Source organism: Peromyscus eremicus, unplaced genomic scaffold (genome assembly GCF_949786415.1).
Source record: "Peromyscus eremicus unplaced genomic scaffold, PerEre_H2_v1 PerEre#2#unplaced_110, whole genome shotgun sequence".
Classification (NCBI taxonomy): Eukaryota; Metazoa; Chordata; class Mammalia; order Rodentia; family Cricetidae; genus Peromyscus; species Peromyscus eremicus.
The window spans coordinates 433715-451172 of record NW_026734349.1 but is presented as its reverse complement, the minus strand read 5'-3'; the positions used below and the strand labels follow the sequence as shown (position 1 = coordinate 451172).

The following is a 17458-nucleotide window of genomic DNA, read 5'->3' as shown; positions in this document are numbered from 1 at the left end:
TGAGGCCAGCCTGGTCTACACAATGGTTTTCAGTCTAGCTAAGAGTAGACTATAAAACTTTGACTCAAAAAAAGGAGATAAAAAAATTGGGAAGTAATTAAAACCGTGATTTTAATGTACCTATTGTCACAAATTGTATATTGTGGTTCAGTGCTATGCAGGGAAGGATCAAGAAGTGAGTGGAGTGTCCTAATTTTCTCTTCGCTTGTTCACTGACTCACTTACAAGGTGAGGGGAGCTCTGCTGGCCTTGCTGTCTTCTGCCATGTTTCTTTTTTTATTTTAATTTTTTTACATACGTTTTAGTATTCATTTTACTTACCAACCCCAGTTCTTCCTCCCTCCCCTTCTCCCGCTTCCCCCAAGTTCTCCTCATCTTATCCCCTAGCAATGGGAACAGATCTTATCCTGGGTACACGAAATGGCTTATTTTTTAATTTTTTAATTCATTTTACATACCAACCTCAGATCCCCCTCTCATCCCTACTGCATCTCCTTCCTCCTTCCCCTGCAATGCCCCATCCTCTCCTCCAAAAGGGTTAGTCCCTCCATGTGGGAACAGGAAAGCCTGGTACATTCAGTTGAGTCAGGACCAAGCTCCTCCACCATGCGTCAAGGGTGAGCAACGTGTCCCACCATAGGTAATGGGATCCAGAAAGCCAGATCATACACCAGGGATAGATCCCACTGCCAGGGGCCCCTCAAAGAGACCAAGTTTCTCCCGCATGCAGAGGATAGTATAGTCCCATGAGGGCTCCACAGCTGTTGGTCTAAAGTTCGTGAGTTTCCACGAACTTGGTCCAGTTGCCTCTGTAAATTTCCCCATCATGATCCTGACCCCGTCTTCCTCATTCTTTTTCCCTCTCTTCAACTGGCTCCTGGAGCTCAGCCTGGTGCTTGGTTGTGGATCTCTGTACCTGCTTCCTTCAGTTACTGGATTAAGGCTCTATGACAGGATATTCACCGATCTGATTATCAGGGTAGGCCAGTTCAGCTACCTTCTCCACAATTGCTAGTAGTCTAACCTGGGGTCATTCTTGTGGATTCCTGGGAATTCCCCTAGCACCAGGTTTCTCCCTCACGCCATAATGACACCCTCTATTGAGATATCTCTTTCATTACTCTCCCAATCCAACTGCCCCAGCTTGAACATGTTCTCACTTTGCATCCCCTTCCCCCACTTCCCCCCTCACCCCCAGTTTACTCATGTAGATATCCTCTGTTTCTCCTTCCCAAGGTGATTCATGTGCCCCCCTTAGGGTCTTCCTTGTTTTCTAGCTTATGAACTGCCTTTTTAGAGCCCATTCCCTGTGGTGTGATGCCTTACTCTGCCTTGTTTCTTTGATAACACTTGTGAAGAGGGAGATTCTCTAAGTCTACAGAACTAAGACCACGGAAATTAACAAAGAAATCTATCATTTTATCCCAATCATGAGCTCCTTGTCAGGTCCCTCTTTGATAAACAACAAGCCTAAAACAAAACTCCAGGTTGTTGTATAGTCTAATTTTTTATCACTACCAGAAGGATTTCTTAGAAACTTCAAATTAAAATGCATTTTTATCTCAGGTTACCCCCTCCTATCACTCTTATCTATAATGTTGTTCAGAGAGAGCAGTTAGGAGCCTCACTTCATAGAAGAGACACACTATGTTCAAAGACATTGAGAAGAAGGTTTTGTTTTAATGTGTCCTTTAGAGATTTTTTAAGTGCTTCTTTCCTATACAAAAGAAGAATTAGCCGGGCAGTGGTGGCGCACGCCTTTAATCCCAGCACTCGGGAGGCAGAGGCAGGCGGATCTCTGTGAGTTGGAGGCTAGCCTGGGCTACCAAGTGAGTTCCAGGAAAGGCGCAAAGCTACACAGGGAAACCCTGTCTCGAAAAACCAAAAAAAAAAAAAAAAGAAGAAGAATTATTCTCAAAGCAAATATTGCAAGACAGCTAAGTTCTACTTCCTTAAGATAGCATATTTTGACATCACTGAAAGTTACAAAGCAGAAAAAAAGCAGGCAGCAAGTCAAACTCAACTCAAAATGCTAACAATGCCTATGATGCAACCTGGAATGATCTCTAACTACAAATTATACCCCGGAGACCAGAACACCATGGAAGACTATTGATCATGAGTTAAGTACAGAGAGCTGCTCTCCAGAACTGCCTTTTCAAACATTAAAAAATTAATTGAACATTATTTTTGGAAGGGAGGGGATGTATGAAGATGGATTAGACGATTCTACACATAGGGAAAACATTCTAGTTAAGAGACTTTAAAAACTATTGTAGATGTTTATTTGATCTTAGTAATGTTGTCAGTTATCATAAAGTATTTCTCTTTATCACAAAATAGTAAGGATTTCAAAAGCCCAAAGGGAAAAATCTAGAAACTTTAAAAATTTGTTTGAACTGAGCCCTAATTCTTCTAAAAAGGGTCTCCAAAATCTGGAGTAGAAATATCATACTCCATAATGAAATGATTGAGTTCTTCAACATGTTGCTCACCTATTTCATGCAAACTCTGCTTCATTGCAAACTGTATAGATTTTTCTAACGAACGATCCTTTTCAACCAGCCTTTCCACCACCATCCTGAAAGTTTCACAGACTTGTCGGTAAACCTTCTCAATCTCCGTGACTTTTGATGCAATCGCTTTTGAGCGACTGCTAAGCTGGCTGTCTTCACACAATTCTGTGCCAGCTGTTGTGTTGGACTCGGGTTCTTCTGTCTGGTTGATATATAACGGTGCCTTGGATCCCGTCTCAAACTCGGACATTTCAGCCAAGTTGTTTTCTTCTGACTTCTTGGGATTTTCATTAGCCCACTTGCTTGCAGCATCAACCTGTTCCTTCTCAGTCAGCCGGCTGGGGCTTTTTAACACGTTGGATGAAGAACCTGAAGGCACAGTATCTCTTGATGTTTTCAAAAACTGGATGGCTTTCTCTTTACATTGATGTCAAGACTGATGGAAGGAGCGCATCCTGCTTCTACTGCTGAGACTGGAGCCAAATCTGCTGGGTAGGGAGTCCTTCCCACCCACATGTGATTCTATCAAAAAAGGAGCGCCCCGTTTATGGGGAGATCGTTGTCTTGAGTAATGGGAAGAATAGAAAAGTCTTCTTCTAAAGTCGTTTATCATGGCCCTGTATTCAGGCTGTCGGCTTGTGGCATACTCATCTCTTGACCATGGGGAGCCATAAGGTCCTCTTCTGTAGGGTGGACCACTTCTTGGATTCTGAGAAAAACAGCAGCCCTCATCCCATTTTCGGTAATCCACGTGACAGTAGTATCTACTGTAGCCTCCTTCATCGAGTCTGGCTAGCAGAGATGATCTCTTGTCTCCCAGAGGCGGTCTCTTTGGCACAACGGTTGCCATCACTGGGATGGTTCCAAGGAGGCGCTTGTTTTCCTGGTAGTCGCTTGTAGTGATACCATCCCTGTGCTTGATTTCCTGGAAGTCGCTTGTAGTCACACCATCCTTCAGACCACATCTCATCTCATGGAAGCCACTGGACTTCTGCCAACAGAAATGTGCACTTCCCTTCCTGTTCACTTTCAATTTCTAAGGATACTCATGGCTTAGTTCAAGAATCTGTTATTGTCTAAAAATTTGTCCTTGGAACTCTCCAACACGCACGTTCCACCGCTGCTGCTGAAACCCCACCAACAGCTCTCTAATTAGACTTAGGACCACTCAACAGCAGGGAAATCATGCCAGGTGATTGAAAGCTAGGAAATTAGCTGGGGCTAGTGAGGTCATGCGTCCTAGAGGAGAATGCCGTACTACCACTTGACTAAATCAGTACAATTCCTAAGTGAATTCCACTTACTACAAATAAGTGTCGCTCTCACTCTTCACCAAAAATGCTTCTCTTTGCAACAGAGAGAGAGACCACTACAGTAAACCACAACCACTCAAATTCAGAGAACAAGTGTTTGTGGGGCGTCTAGCCCCAATATATATTCCACAACTCCTGTGCCTAAGGTGCAGGGAGCATCATTAAGAGGAGGAGGAAAGATTGTAGGAACCAGAAATGAAAGGGAAGCTTCACAATATTTCAACAATATGATTGCCTAAAGAAAAACTGAACAGGGACAATACCAATCAATATGCTAAGTTGAAAGCGGGAAATCTCACAAGGTTCCACCCCTAAACAAAGAACCACAGGCTGCCGGGCTGTGGTGGCACAAGCCTTTAATCCCAGCACTCGGGAGGCAGAGGCAGGCGGATCTCTGTGAGTTCGAGGCCAGCCTGGTCTGCAAAGTAAGTTCCAGGAAAGGCGCAAAGCTACACAGAGAAACCCTGTCTCAAAAAAACAAAAATAAATAAATAAATAAATAAAAATAAACAAAAAAAACCCTGTAAACAAAGAAAAAAAAAAGAACCACAGCTGCTAAAGAATTAGTTTTCCCCAGGGATGATCCTTTTAACTGGTTCCCAATATCAAGTGGTCAGTTCTGAAATCATGTATATACAAGCAACATTAAATAGACTCAGAAGATTGTATTTATATATTTGCGTGTTTGTGTGTGTGTGTGTGTGTGAAAATTAAGGAATAGAGATCATAAATTTGAGAGGCACCCAGGAGGAGAGGATATGGAGTGAAATTAAACAGAAAAGGAAAGGATGTGATTGTATTTTCACTTCTAAAATTTTAAAAATTAAGTAAGACATAAATATACGAAGCACCCCCATTTTTACTGCTCGGTCTAGGAGCGAGAAGCTGAGAGTTGAAGTTATCTGCTTCCATCCTTTGTGCATACCCTGCTGGAGCCGCTGCCACTATGGATGATTTGGAGGATCTGGTGTACCAGGCAAAGCTGGCAGAGCACGCCTGGCGAAATGATGAAATGATGGAATCAATGAAGAAAGCAGCAGGGATGGACATGGAGCTGACAGTTGAAGAATGAAACCTTATATCTGTTGCATATAAAATGTGATTGGAGCCAGAAGAGCAACCTGGAGAATAATCAGCAGCATTGAAGAGAAGAAAGAAAACAAGGGAGGAGAGGACTAACTAAAGATGATTCGGAAGTACCAGCAAATGGTTAAAACTGAGATTAAGTTAATCTGTTGTGACATCCTGGATGTACTGGACAAACACCTCATTCCAGCAGCTAAAACTGGTGAGTCCAAGGTTTTCTATTATAAATGAAAGGGGCCTACCACAGGTATCTGGCCGAGTTTGCCACAGGAAACGACAGGAAGGAGGCTGCAGAAAACACCCTCGTGGGTTACTAAGCTGCTAGTGCCATCACCATGACAGAACCCCCTCCAAAGCACCCCATTTGTTTAGGTCTTGCTCTCAACTTTTCCATGTTCCACTATAAAATTCTTAATTCCCCCGACCATGCCTGTAGGTTGGCAAAAGCAGCTTTTGATGACGCCGTTGCAGAACTGGACACACTGAGTGAAGAAAGCTATAAGGACTCTACGCTTTTCATGCAGCTGCTACCTGATAACCTGACGCTCTGGACCTCAGACATGCAGGGTGATGGTGAAGAGCAGAATAAAGAAGTGCTGCAGTATGTGGAAGGTGAAAATCAGTGAGACACAATAAAGCCAACAAGAGAACACATCTCTGACCACCCTCCCTCCCCTCTGCTTCCCTGGGAAGTTCCCCATGGTCACTGAGAACCAGCAAATTTGACTTTCATATTTGGTCTCAGAATTTAGGTTCCTGCCCTGTTGTTTTTCTTTTTTTCTCCCCTCCCCCTTTTTTAAAACAAAAAACAGTTTTCAGAAGTTCTTAAAGGCAAGAGTAAATTTCTGTGGATTTTACTGGTCCCAGCTTTTAGGTTCTGTACAACACTAACAGGACTGCATAGAGGCTGTTTCAGCATTACTGTATTGCTCCAGCCACAGGCAGCAACATCATCATTAGAAATGGAAATGACGTTTGAAAGCCATTAGACTTCTAGGTGATGCATCTAAGAAAGATTAATCGCACGATAGAGGCAAATGTAAAATGAATTTTTAAAATTAATTTATATAATAGCAAAAAATCATAATATTCTAATAAATTTCACTAGTGAAAAAATTAAAGTACCTTAAAATACAAGCTTATAAAATATTTATTTAAAATATTGAAAATGTAAAATGAATTAAAATTAATTTATATAATAGGAAAAAATTGTAATGTCATAACAATGTGGTCTTTTATTTTCACTAACCCTATTGCTGAATATACCCATATTTGAGTCATAGAACATGGCAGAATCAAGTTGGTAATGACCTAAATGTTTCATCCCTGCTGGCTATGTGCAGGAAGGTGCTATGCAAGCTACCAAAGGAGAGCAGTAATCATCATTCACACCTATCTATGAAACCTATGAGCCACAACAATGATCAGCCTGACACATGTCCATTGGTGTAATAGGAGCTCAAACAGTATTGGTGTAACCAACCATTTTTGATTGGATTTGAGTTCCTCTCCACAAGATGAAACCCATACTAGCACAGTTATCAGACCAAGAACATACAGCTAGCAGTCATAGGCCCTAGGGGAGAACTTACCACTATCATGCTGCTAAATGGACATAGTATTAAAGTGACTCATCATTACAGCCATAGATCAATGTATCTCTTATCCCTCATCTAAGGAGCTTTGATTTACAGTAAATGGTGGTTAACATCGTGGCCCACAACTGGCCAAGGTGCAGAGAATAAGAGACAGAAGAATGCTCAGCCCTAAAGGGAACCTATGTACCTCATCCTACCCTCACAAAGTTCAGAGATCATTGAGGAAGAGGACAAAGAAAGAGTATAATAATCTGAAGTGGTGGAGGAATACAAGGAACATCTGGACACAGTAGGGCAGATGCACATATGAACTCACACAAACTGCAACACCATGAAAAAGAAAACAAACCTGTGCAAGCCCAAGGCAGACCAAATCCCAGCATGGAAGTGGGAGCTGGGCACACAATCCCTGCTGTGGGATGGTCTGTTTGTCAAGTGTTTTGCTAATTAGTCAAAAAACAAAACACTGATTGGCCATTGGCTAGGCAGGAAGTGTAGGCGGGACAAGGAGGAGAATAAAGCTGGGAAGTGGAAGGCTGAGTCAGAGAGACACTGCCAGCCACCACGATGACAAATAGCATGTGAAGATGCCGGTAAGCCACGAGCCATGTGGAAAGGTATAGACTTATAGAAATGGATTAATTTAAGCTTAAGAACAGTTAGCAAGAAGCCTGCCACGGCCATACAGTTTGTAACCAATATAAGTCTCTGTGTTTACTTGGTCGGGTCTGAGTGGCTGTGGGACTGGCAGGTGAGAGAGATTTGCCCCGACTGTGGGCCAGGCAGAAAAACTTAAGCTACAAATCCCCCACCTGCTGCCAAGCCTCATGACCTGAGTTCAATCCCTGGGACCCACATGGCAGATGAAGCAATTCCCACAGACTGCCTCAGATGCAAAGTAGTATAAACAATGGAATAGGAATCCAGAGTTCAGAGTTGAGTTCAGATACTTTCATTGATTAGAATTCAGACTGATTTTTCCAACATTGACCTTATTTTTTGTTTTGTTTTGGGTTTGGGTTTTTTACAGGGGGCTTTTGTTTTGTTTTGTTTTGTTTTACCTAGAAAAGACAGAAATTAATTTGGAACACAGTAACCAGATGTTGGGCCCTGGCCCCCGTTTTTGGGGAGCTGTTACCTTGCTTGCTGACCTTGATCAGATGTCCTCCCTATGCTAATTCCCTGCCGGTTTCATTCCTGCATACTGGTGGAATGCTAGAATGTAAAACACCTGTAGCCTACTTTTGCCCTCCCAGGTTCTTCCACTGTACTGTAAGTCTGTATTTAAGGCTTCCTCCCTCCTTCAATAGGGGGCATTCTACTGAGAGGAATGACCCTCTGTCTTGTCTCTCTTTTTAATCCTCAGCCTCTCACTCGGACATGGTGAATGGGTAGTAACGCGGGCGTCGCTACAACCAGAAAGCTTCTGAAATCTGATATTTGTCTTCTTTTGAGTCTATAAAAAACTTTGCTAATATGAGTTTATGATACTCCTGTTTGCTGAACAACAATGTCAGGTAATTTGATATTTAGCCAATAAATCAAAACTTATTAATGTACTTGTGTCTATTGAATTACTCTTGTCAGAGAACAGGATGAGTTAAATCAATCTCCCTTTAATGAGATCTTTCTTGATGAAAATATTAAGGGTGGATATTTCAGAGTGAGACTTCAAACAAGGTGAATCTTATGGTGATGCAGTCTAAAACCAACAGTGTCCTGATGGATTAAAAAAGAACAATGGTCTTGATAGAGAATTAGATGACCTGGATAAACCTTCAAATGCAAAACATAAAAATACTAAAAAATAACCTTAAGTCTCCACAGATACCTGCTTACTGACAAAACAAAAGAATATTTAGGCTAAGCAATGAATGATGGTAAAATCTCTGAGAACTTCAACTGACTTGCTTCCAAGAGAATTGGGTGAGATTGAGTTAACTCTCAGAATCATGGGGAAATTCAAGGGCTTCAAAGCCCAACAGAAGATCCCCCATAAGACTAGGACAGGAAAATTTTCTCCAGCATAAGGCAAACTAAGAATTAAACCCTCATGGACAATCCAACCCCAAGAGAGAAGCCTGGAGAACTACAGGTAAATTTGCTAGTATCAACCTTGTTAGTGAGTACAAAAATAAAGCCTCAGAATTCATAACCACAAAGAGGTACATATGAGTAAGTCTAATTCACACTAACTTAATTGTGCCACAAAACCTCAAACCAAGAATTTAATTCATATAGATTCCAGATTCACAGAAGAAAACTAAAATCATTTATAGGAATGTCCTTTCTCTCAGCTCTCAAACATTCCATTGAATTTTTTCTGAGAAATGATAATGTTATATATACAAAAATTCTTACCTAATTTAGGAAACAAGACTGAAAAAGACAATAGAAAATTTAGGCTAGTGGATCATTATACATTAGAATTATTAGATATGAAACATAAACTGTAGTTAAATATAGCTTAATGAAAACAAAATGTTTAAACATACGAGTAAAGACCAGGCAAATAGGGAAAAGTATATACTTTCTGGAAAATTAAGATGATTTAAATAACCTCAACATTTTAAAGATAGTAGAACACATAGTGAGTACTTATGATATTTTGTTGAATGAATACATGATTATAAAAAATGTATTACCCTAAGCACAAAAACACTTGAAATGATAAGAGAATGTTGTGTTTTGCTAAATGGGTCCATTACCAATGAAAATTCGAGGATCAGATATTGGGTAAAACCTTAGGGATCAAAGAAGCACAGGAGGAGTGAACAGCTGACCTTCCCTTTCTTATCAGAGACCCACCCAGCACACCTTCTATCCACATGTCCCAGGTCAAAGAGAGCTCTTTAACTCCAAGTCCCTCCCTCCTCCTTCCTGTCCAACTTCCCTATCTGTACTCCTGGCTTTTCTATGGCTAATTCCAGTCAGTTAGCCACTGGTTCCACCCCCTCATTCAACATTAACACTATTAACATAGTCTAAGAGTGTCACAGTGTGATCAAATATCCTGCAACAAAAGAAGATATATAGATATCTCTGGCTCCAGAGAACAAGCATAGACAAAAGGACAAATACATTGCCATCTACACCTTGTCCATAACAAGTCTAGAGTATGCAACACATCCAGTGAAGACTTTCTAAGTTTAATAAATATCAGAGAGTAGCTGAGATTATGAAATAGTGAAGAGAGAATTTCTAAAGAGAAGGAAAGCTTAAAGCAGATGACAGTATTCCTGAAGAGAGTGAGGGAGAGAGGGAGAGAGTTGTTTCAAATGGCTGATTCACTGAAGTAGAATAGTTAGGTGAGAATTTGAATGTTGCCTCTCTAAAAGCTAAACATTTAAGTCAATACTAAGAAAAATTAAATACTTCTGCTTTCTGTTTACTTTGTATGTCTCCTGTCTTATTAACAAAATGTCAACTACATTGGAAATGCTTTTTCTTGAATATTACTAAGGACCAGCCTTAATAATCATCTTCCCAGGGGCCCATAAGAGAAGCTACAAATGGCGAGAATTATTTTGGGGCAAAGAATCTAAGTACATCGAGCTCTTTTGTCTGTCTACCTTATTCCTCTGGAATAAAATTCTGTCTACACAGCTTCAGTTCTGCGCTCGTGCCTAGCTCCTTTCTTGCCTGATTTCTCTCTACGTTTACCTGCTGTCCTCTAAGCTCTCTCTTAATTCTCTCATCTTAGTTCCGCCCCATCTAGGTCCTTATCCATCTAGTTCTTCCCCATTTCAGCTCCTCTCCCATCTCCTCCTTTCTCATCTTGTTCCTCCTCATCTTGTTCTTCCCCATCTGGCTCTTCCTCATCTTCCATCTTGTTCCTCTATTACTCTCTTCTAGCCCTTCAATCTAGTTCTTTCCCATCTCAATCCATCCCTCTCCAGTTCTTACCCATCTAGTTCTTCCATTCTCTTTTCTCTTTTTTTTTTTGGGGGGGGGTTTCGAGACAGGGTTTCTCTGGGTAGCTTTGCGTTTTTTCCTGGAACTCACTTGGTAGCCCAGGCTGGCCTCGAACTCACAGAGATCCGCCTGGCTCTGCCTCCCGAGTGCTGGAATTAAAGGCATGCACCACCACCGCCCGGCTCTCTTTTCTCTTTTAAACCTAGTCCTTCTCTGAAAATAAAACTGCCCTTTTATCCCTTTGACTCTTATCTCTCCAAATATCTCTGCTCCCACAGTTTCTGGCAAGTATGCTCGGTCGATAGGCAACTTGACTAGGCAACTTTCATCACAGCTAGATGTACATGTAAGTTGGAACCCTTTAGTTCTGAGTTAATTGTTAAGGGTGGATCTAAAACTAGAGGTAAGATTTTGGAAAGGAGAAGGTTAAACTTAATTAGCACATCTGTGACGCCTTCTCAAACAGATAGTCTAGATGCTTAATTCTGTTCTTAAAGAGTACAGAGGTATGTCTGATAAGACTTTCATTCATCTGGGGATGGTCCTGGCCAGATGCTGCTTATGACAATAAGTACAGAAAGGCCTGAAATTAGGAATCCTGGCTGTTACTGCCCAGAAGATTATCTAAATATCCCTTTAGTAGAGGGGAAATTGTGCTAAAAGAATGATAGAAAAGCTACAATAGCACATGAGATATTCATAGTAGGAAACAGCAAATAATCAAAAGCCAATATCACCAAGACTCTTGAGCCTCAGCTTGACCTCTGGAAGGCCCTTGGCTTCTTCCAGGTATTAGCTTGTCATAATCAGCTGAAATCCTACTTCATGTATTTTTGTGGTTTGCAGCAGCTCTTCCAACCTTCCAGTCTCTTCAATATAGAGAGACAAGAAATAGACAAGAAAGAGGAGAAAGATGCTATGTACTAGAAGGCAGTTAAGCACACACCCTGACACAAAAGGCTGGTACTCTATAGGTCTTCACTCTGAGTCCAGAGAATTCTGCTAGCTTAGAGCTCTATCCTGGCCTCTGTTCCCTGTATATTCACACAGATAACTGGTCTAGGAAGAGCTACTCTAAAGAATTTAAAAGGAACCAATGCATATGCACATATGCTACAAGTGGAAGCAAAGGCAAGAAAGGGGGAAATAAATAGCATGATGGATAGGACCTACTCAAAGAAACAAATTGCACTGCAATAAAGTCAAATAATGAGTGAACACAGTGCTAATAATTTTTAAAAGTTAATGGGGAAAATCCATTTCCATAAATTGTGCACGCACGCGCACATACTCACACACACACACACACACACACACTCTCAGAACAAAATTAAATTGCTCAAGAAATGTTAAAACAATAGAAAATTTTGAAATGATTTCAGAGAGCTCAGGAAAAAATGAAAAGGAGAAAAACAGAAACAGATATTAATGAAGATAGCATAAAGGAGAAAAGACATAACTAAGATCATGAGAGGTAGATTGGATTATAGAAGGAGAGAAGGAGAAAGGGGAAGATTGATTGGAGAAAAGCAATATAAAAATTAAAGAAAAATATAAAAGACATAGGAACTTAATTTTGTAAGATAGAAATTGGAAATCCAATACATATTGATTTTCCAGAAAAAGCAACAAGGACAAAATGGAACAAAAATTATTCAAATCTGTGTTAGACAGTTTCCTTAGATTCAACATGTTTGATTATTTGAACCGAATATCAAATTGGATCAAAGGATATATGATTTATTTGATGTTTTAAAACACTTGATCAAAAAACACATGGCATGCTATGAAAAATGATATTGAACAATAAATTTATTGATTTACAAGGCACAAAAAGATATATATTGAAACCGACCAAAATCATACATGTAGAAGGAGATCATATTGACTTCAAATCTTCATCTAGAAGCACTAACCATCAATGAACAAGGCAATCTTTAAAAGACAATATGTTGCAAGTGTTGCTTACATAGAAAGCCAAATATTTTTAGATATAGATGAATCCAAAGAATATCCTTCTTTTTCCCCATAAATATATGTATATATTTCCCATTTATTGACAATGGATCTTTTTCTCACATAATATATCCTGATTAAGGTTTCTCTTCCCTCTAATCCTGTAGTGATATTTTATTTGTGCTGAAATGTGGTGATATTTTATTTGCATGTTAATAAAGTTTGCCTGGAGATCACAGGAAATAGCATGAAGTTTTAAGTAGACACAAAAGTCAGGCAGAGGTAGCACACTCCCTTAATCTGATCACTTGGCAGGCAGGGTCTCTATTTGTTCAAGGTCACGCTAGGGAACAGAGCCAAGCATGGTGACACACACCTTTAATCCCAGTACCAACCATAGAGATCCTGGAGGTCTGTACAGATAGGCAGTAACAAGCAAGTGAGCTAGCTGGGCTAATAGTCAATGAGAGGGCAGAAGAGCAGGGCAATAAAAGCCTGGGTAGACAGGAAGTCATGGCATTTTGGAAGCTACAGACCTGGTGAGGTAAGGTGGTTGGTGGCTCTCACTATTTCCCTGATCTCTAAGGCTTTCACCCTTATATTTGGCTCCATGTTCTTTATTTAATAAGACCACTTAGAAATTCGTCTACATAATCCTCCCAGTTTCTTTCCACCTCCTTCTCATCCGATCCACCCCCTTTTTGTCTCTCATTAGAAAACAAACAGACATCTAGGGGATAATAATAAAATGAAATATAAAAAAACAACTAACACATCAGAATAGGACCAACAAACAAAGGGGAAAGCATCCCCAAAAGAACAAACAGACACACAGAAAACTACTTGAGCAGAAGATTATTTGACACATAGACTTGGAGGATAGGAGACTTGACCTCCCAATCCGGTGCTGCTGTAGGGTTGCCTTGCTGCTCTGTAACATTCTGGGATACATCATGAGGACAGAAAGGCCAGGTGAGGGGGCAAGAGCAAGAAGGGAGGAGCGAGGGAAGTTTCCCTATCTGCAGTTCCACATGTCAGCGCCATCACAGTAGCAATCACTTTGAACTCAAGCTTCCTAAGGGACCTTCAGTTTCAGACAAGTACCTTTTCTGAAGTAGTTAAATGTTGAAGGATCCACTGGGAAAGGCCAACTTACAACTACAATCCATTTTTAAGAATCCATACAGTACTGGAGACAGACGTTAAAGTGATTAGGATTCATTTTAGGAACATCGCCTCTTTAGTGTTTCAGCCTATCTGTGGGTATTGTCTTTTTTTCTTTTTTCGTTCCTTTATTTTATTGAAAATATTTTTCTCATATATTATATCCTGATTAAGATTTCCCCTCCCCTACTTCTCCCATTTTTCTCCCAACCTCCCTCCCATCCTGATCCACTCACTTTCTGTCTCTCATTAAAAAGCAATTCCTTCTTAAAGTATGTGAAGAGGATTCATTTAACAAATTAAAGGGATTTATAAATAAGAACAAATTTCTGGTAAGCTTTAGCTCTACTGAAACAAAAGTTTAAAAATAAGATACTTGTGAAAATAATGATGATAAAATACAGCATAAATGTTAGAAAAAGTGGCAAACTTAAATTAATGTCTTCTCAAAATAAAGCCATAAAATTGAAACCAAGTATAACTACATACTTTCTAAGAATTGGTTTTTGTTTATTTATTTGTTTGTTTGTTTGTTTTGAGAAAGAATTTAAAGTTGGATGAGTAGGGAAGGGTAGAGGATTTGGAAGGACTTGTGGGATGGGAAAATCATGATCAAAGTATAAATTTAAATATTGTCTTAAATAATAAAATGTATAACAAGAAAACGAAATGCCAATGCAGAGCCTGGAGAACAGTGGCAAAATGGTTCCCTGGTGTGGTAGCTTCTTTCTCTACTGCTGTGACAAAGCACAGACCAAAACAATTCTGGGAAAGGGTTTATTTGGCTTACAGGTGACAGTCCACTGTGGAAGGAAGTCAAGGCAGGAACTTGAGCACAGAAATCTGGAGGCCGAATCTGAAGCAGAAATCATGAATGGATGTTGCTTGCTGGCTTCTGCTCTGCCTTACTATGCTACCTTTCTTATATAACCTATGGCCACCTACCTAGGCAAGGGACCTCTCACAGTGGGCTAGACCTTTCCTCTATCAATCAGCAGTCAAGAAGATGTCCCACACACATGCCCAAAGGCTAGCTAATAAAGGCAGTTCTTAAACAAATGTTCCTTCTTCCCAACTTGACAAACAAAACCAAAAATCAGACAGTATATCTTGCATATACAAGTGTCTGGTCTTGAATTCCAGTACTAGGACACAAAAATGAAAAGAAATGGTCATCTTTTTTAAAAAATTGTATCAGTTGCTTGTTAAGACACAGAGCAACAGGGACACACAAACATTTCTAATAGAAATGCAAAATAAGAATGCCACTTTAGAAATGGTGTGACAACCCCTTACCATGCCAAACATTAACATACCTTTCTCCAAAGTATTGACCCCCCAACACACACACCTACAAGGATGGAGGTATGCCAAAGGAAGAAAAAAGTCTCTATCAAATTGCAGCAATATACACAATAAAATGAATATAGACATATTGAATGATAACACAAAGTATAGAATAAACATGTATGCATCCACACTGATATAAATAAATGTGAATGCTGTGACTTGGATTTAAGTTGCTTCTGACAGGCTCATATGTTTAAGTACTTGGTTCCCATATAGTACTGCTGTGGAGTATTTGGAAGACGGGTCTCCTAGCTGGTGGATATGGATCACTAGGGGTGGGTTTTGAAGGACAGAGCCTGTGCAGATTCTGGTCCTCTTTCTGCTTTCTGATACGTTAAGACCTTAACACGTCTGTCACATCTTCTCCCACCATACCATTCTACCTAGTCTTTTCTGTCATGGTCTGAGTGCTGACTCTGAAACCAGGAGCCCCACAGTGAAATTCAATCAGATGCTTTCTAAGGCAGGGATGGTCTTTGAGGTTTTCTCCTAACATCAAGAGGGGTTTTCTCAGCTGCTTGATGCTCTTGTTTGTAAAGAGGAACTATCCATTGTTTTCACTTGCTACCAGCACTATTGTGGCTAATCTTCTCTTGATTGCTTGCCAGCAAGATCTACATTTTAATAGGTCCTTGCATTTGAGTCTTCTCATTCTTGCTTCAGAACAGTTAGTCCCCTTAGGAAGCATTACAGAACTCTCTGTTCTAACAGCCTAACTCCCAGCATTGGCAGGCATTGTTTATTACTGTTCTGTGGATGGAGGCAGAAGTCTATTATTCTCCCACCTGTACCTTTTAGTGTCAGGACAAAGTCATCCCTAGACTCCCTGGCTCCTCTTTACCTCTCAGTATGAAGTCTTTTCCTTATAAACCAGCTTAGGTAAGGTTTAGGAGGACCATCGTTCTTGGCCAGTTTATGGAGAAAGTTGCCCAGTTGCAATGGGCCAAGCATCCCAACCATCAGCTCCCTTGGACCTCACATTCATTCTCTTCCTGCTCTCTGCAGTTCTCAGAGCCCCCTAACCTCATAGGCCCTCAAGTCCCACCACCAGCCCTAAGCGCCGCCTTGTGGTTTTTACACAGAAACTCTTCCCCAAACTTCCCATCACCCTTACATGGATCCTAGGAAATGATCTAATGATCAACTTACAGTTAAAATGTGAACTTTTTATGGTTAACGATCTTGATCTTTGTATAAATATTTTCTGTATAAACAAAAATGAAAAGAATTTATACTAACTTATGGTGCCTTCTATCACCAGTAACTATTATTCTAAATAATGGTATTTGGGTTTACAAATCAGGTTTAGCAGTTTTTCTCCTTTAAGAAATGATCAGCCACAATGAAAGTCACAATTATGGTACCCCTCCTCTCCATTAAATGACCTCAGCAACTATCATTCTATAACAATTAGATATCAGTACTTTAATACTGAGTACGTACATGAATCCCTGAAGAATGATGTTCAAATGTAAACTGCTTGGTAGGTCTGCAGTAGAGAATTCCAACTTGTTCCCAGGGGAAACTTTACTTAGAATAACACTGCATAAAAATTAATCTAAAGGAGACTTGATCCTTGACTGAAAATTGGAGTCTTTAGTTCCATTCGTGTACTACACCAAGGATGCTAAGTTATTTACCTTTGGGATGGACTTTTAAAATATTACTAAATTCAAAAATGATCCCTGACCTGTATGTCCCCTCTTGAAAACCCCTGACCCACACAAACCATAACACTGACAAAAATGAAGATACAGAAGGCAACAGAAAGCTTAGCAAGTAAAGGAGTTTGCTGTGCTAGCCCAACAACCATAGTGTAAGCGCCAAGTCCCAGGGTGGAAGGACAGAACTGACTCTTGAAAGTTGTCCTTGAACCTCTACATGAGGTCCTTCACACGTGTGCACGCACACACACAGATACACACACACATACAGACACAGACACAGACACAGACAGACAGACAGACAGACAGACACACACACACACACACACACACACACACACACACACACACACACACACATACACACACAAATAGCACGTTGCAGAAATCCAGCAGCAGTCTACAAGACTCCACCTACCAGGGTGAGCAGTACAGCTGCCAGGATGGCCTTAGGTCTGCTGACCCAAGCTTCCAGGTCAAGGCGGCGAGCAAAGAAGGGCCTCCCAGGTTGACCCCGGACCTGCTAGAGCAGTGGGATGGTGGTGTCTCAGAACCAAGAGCACACGGGAAGTTGTGACACCAAGGGAGACTATCCCTCAACTCAATGGGACCCTAGTCCCAGCACCGGATTCCCACCTGGCAGAAGACTGCTCCCGGATGGACACAAGGGAAAAGGACAGGCAGCTGTGTACACTGATTAGGACTCCAGGGTGGGGGGCCAGAGCTTCCTGTCCCATGCTCCGATGGTCTAATATTGAGATGGGAGTGGAGAAGGGCTTCCTTCCAAAACCTTGGCATCCTTGGTGAAGTGCATTCAAGTGGATGCTGCCCCACATCATCCAAAGCAGGGAACACTGGGGCCAGGGACATCCGTCTCAACAGGCAGGCCGTTCAGG

At 40.8% G+C, this 17458-nt stretch overlaps 2 pseudogenes; one reads left to right on the top strand and one right to left on the bottom strand.

Annotated features, from left to right (window-relative positions):
* Window positions 1–2415: 2415 nt before the first annotated feature.
* LOC131901555 (periphilin-1-like) lies at window positions 2416–17148 on the bottom strand (annotated as a pseudogene).
* On the top strand, window positions 4776–5587 carry LOC131901550 (14-3-3 protein epsilon-like; annotated as a pseudogene).
* Window positions 17149–17458: the final 310 nt, after the last annotated feature.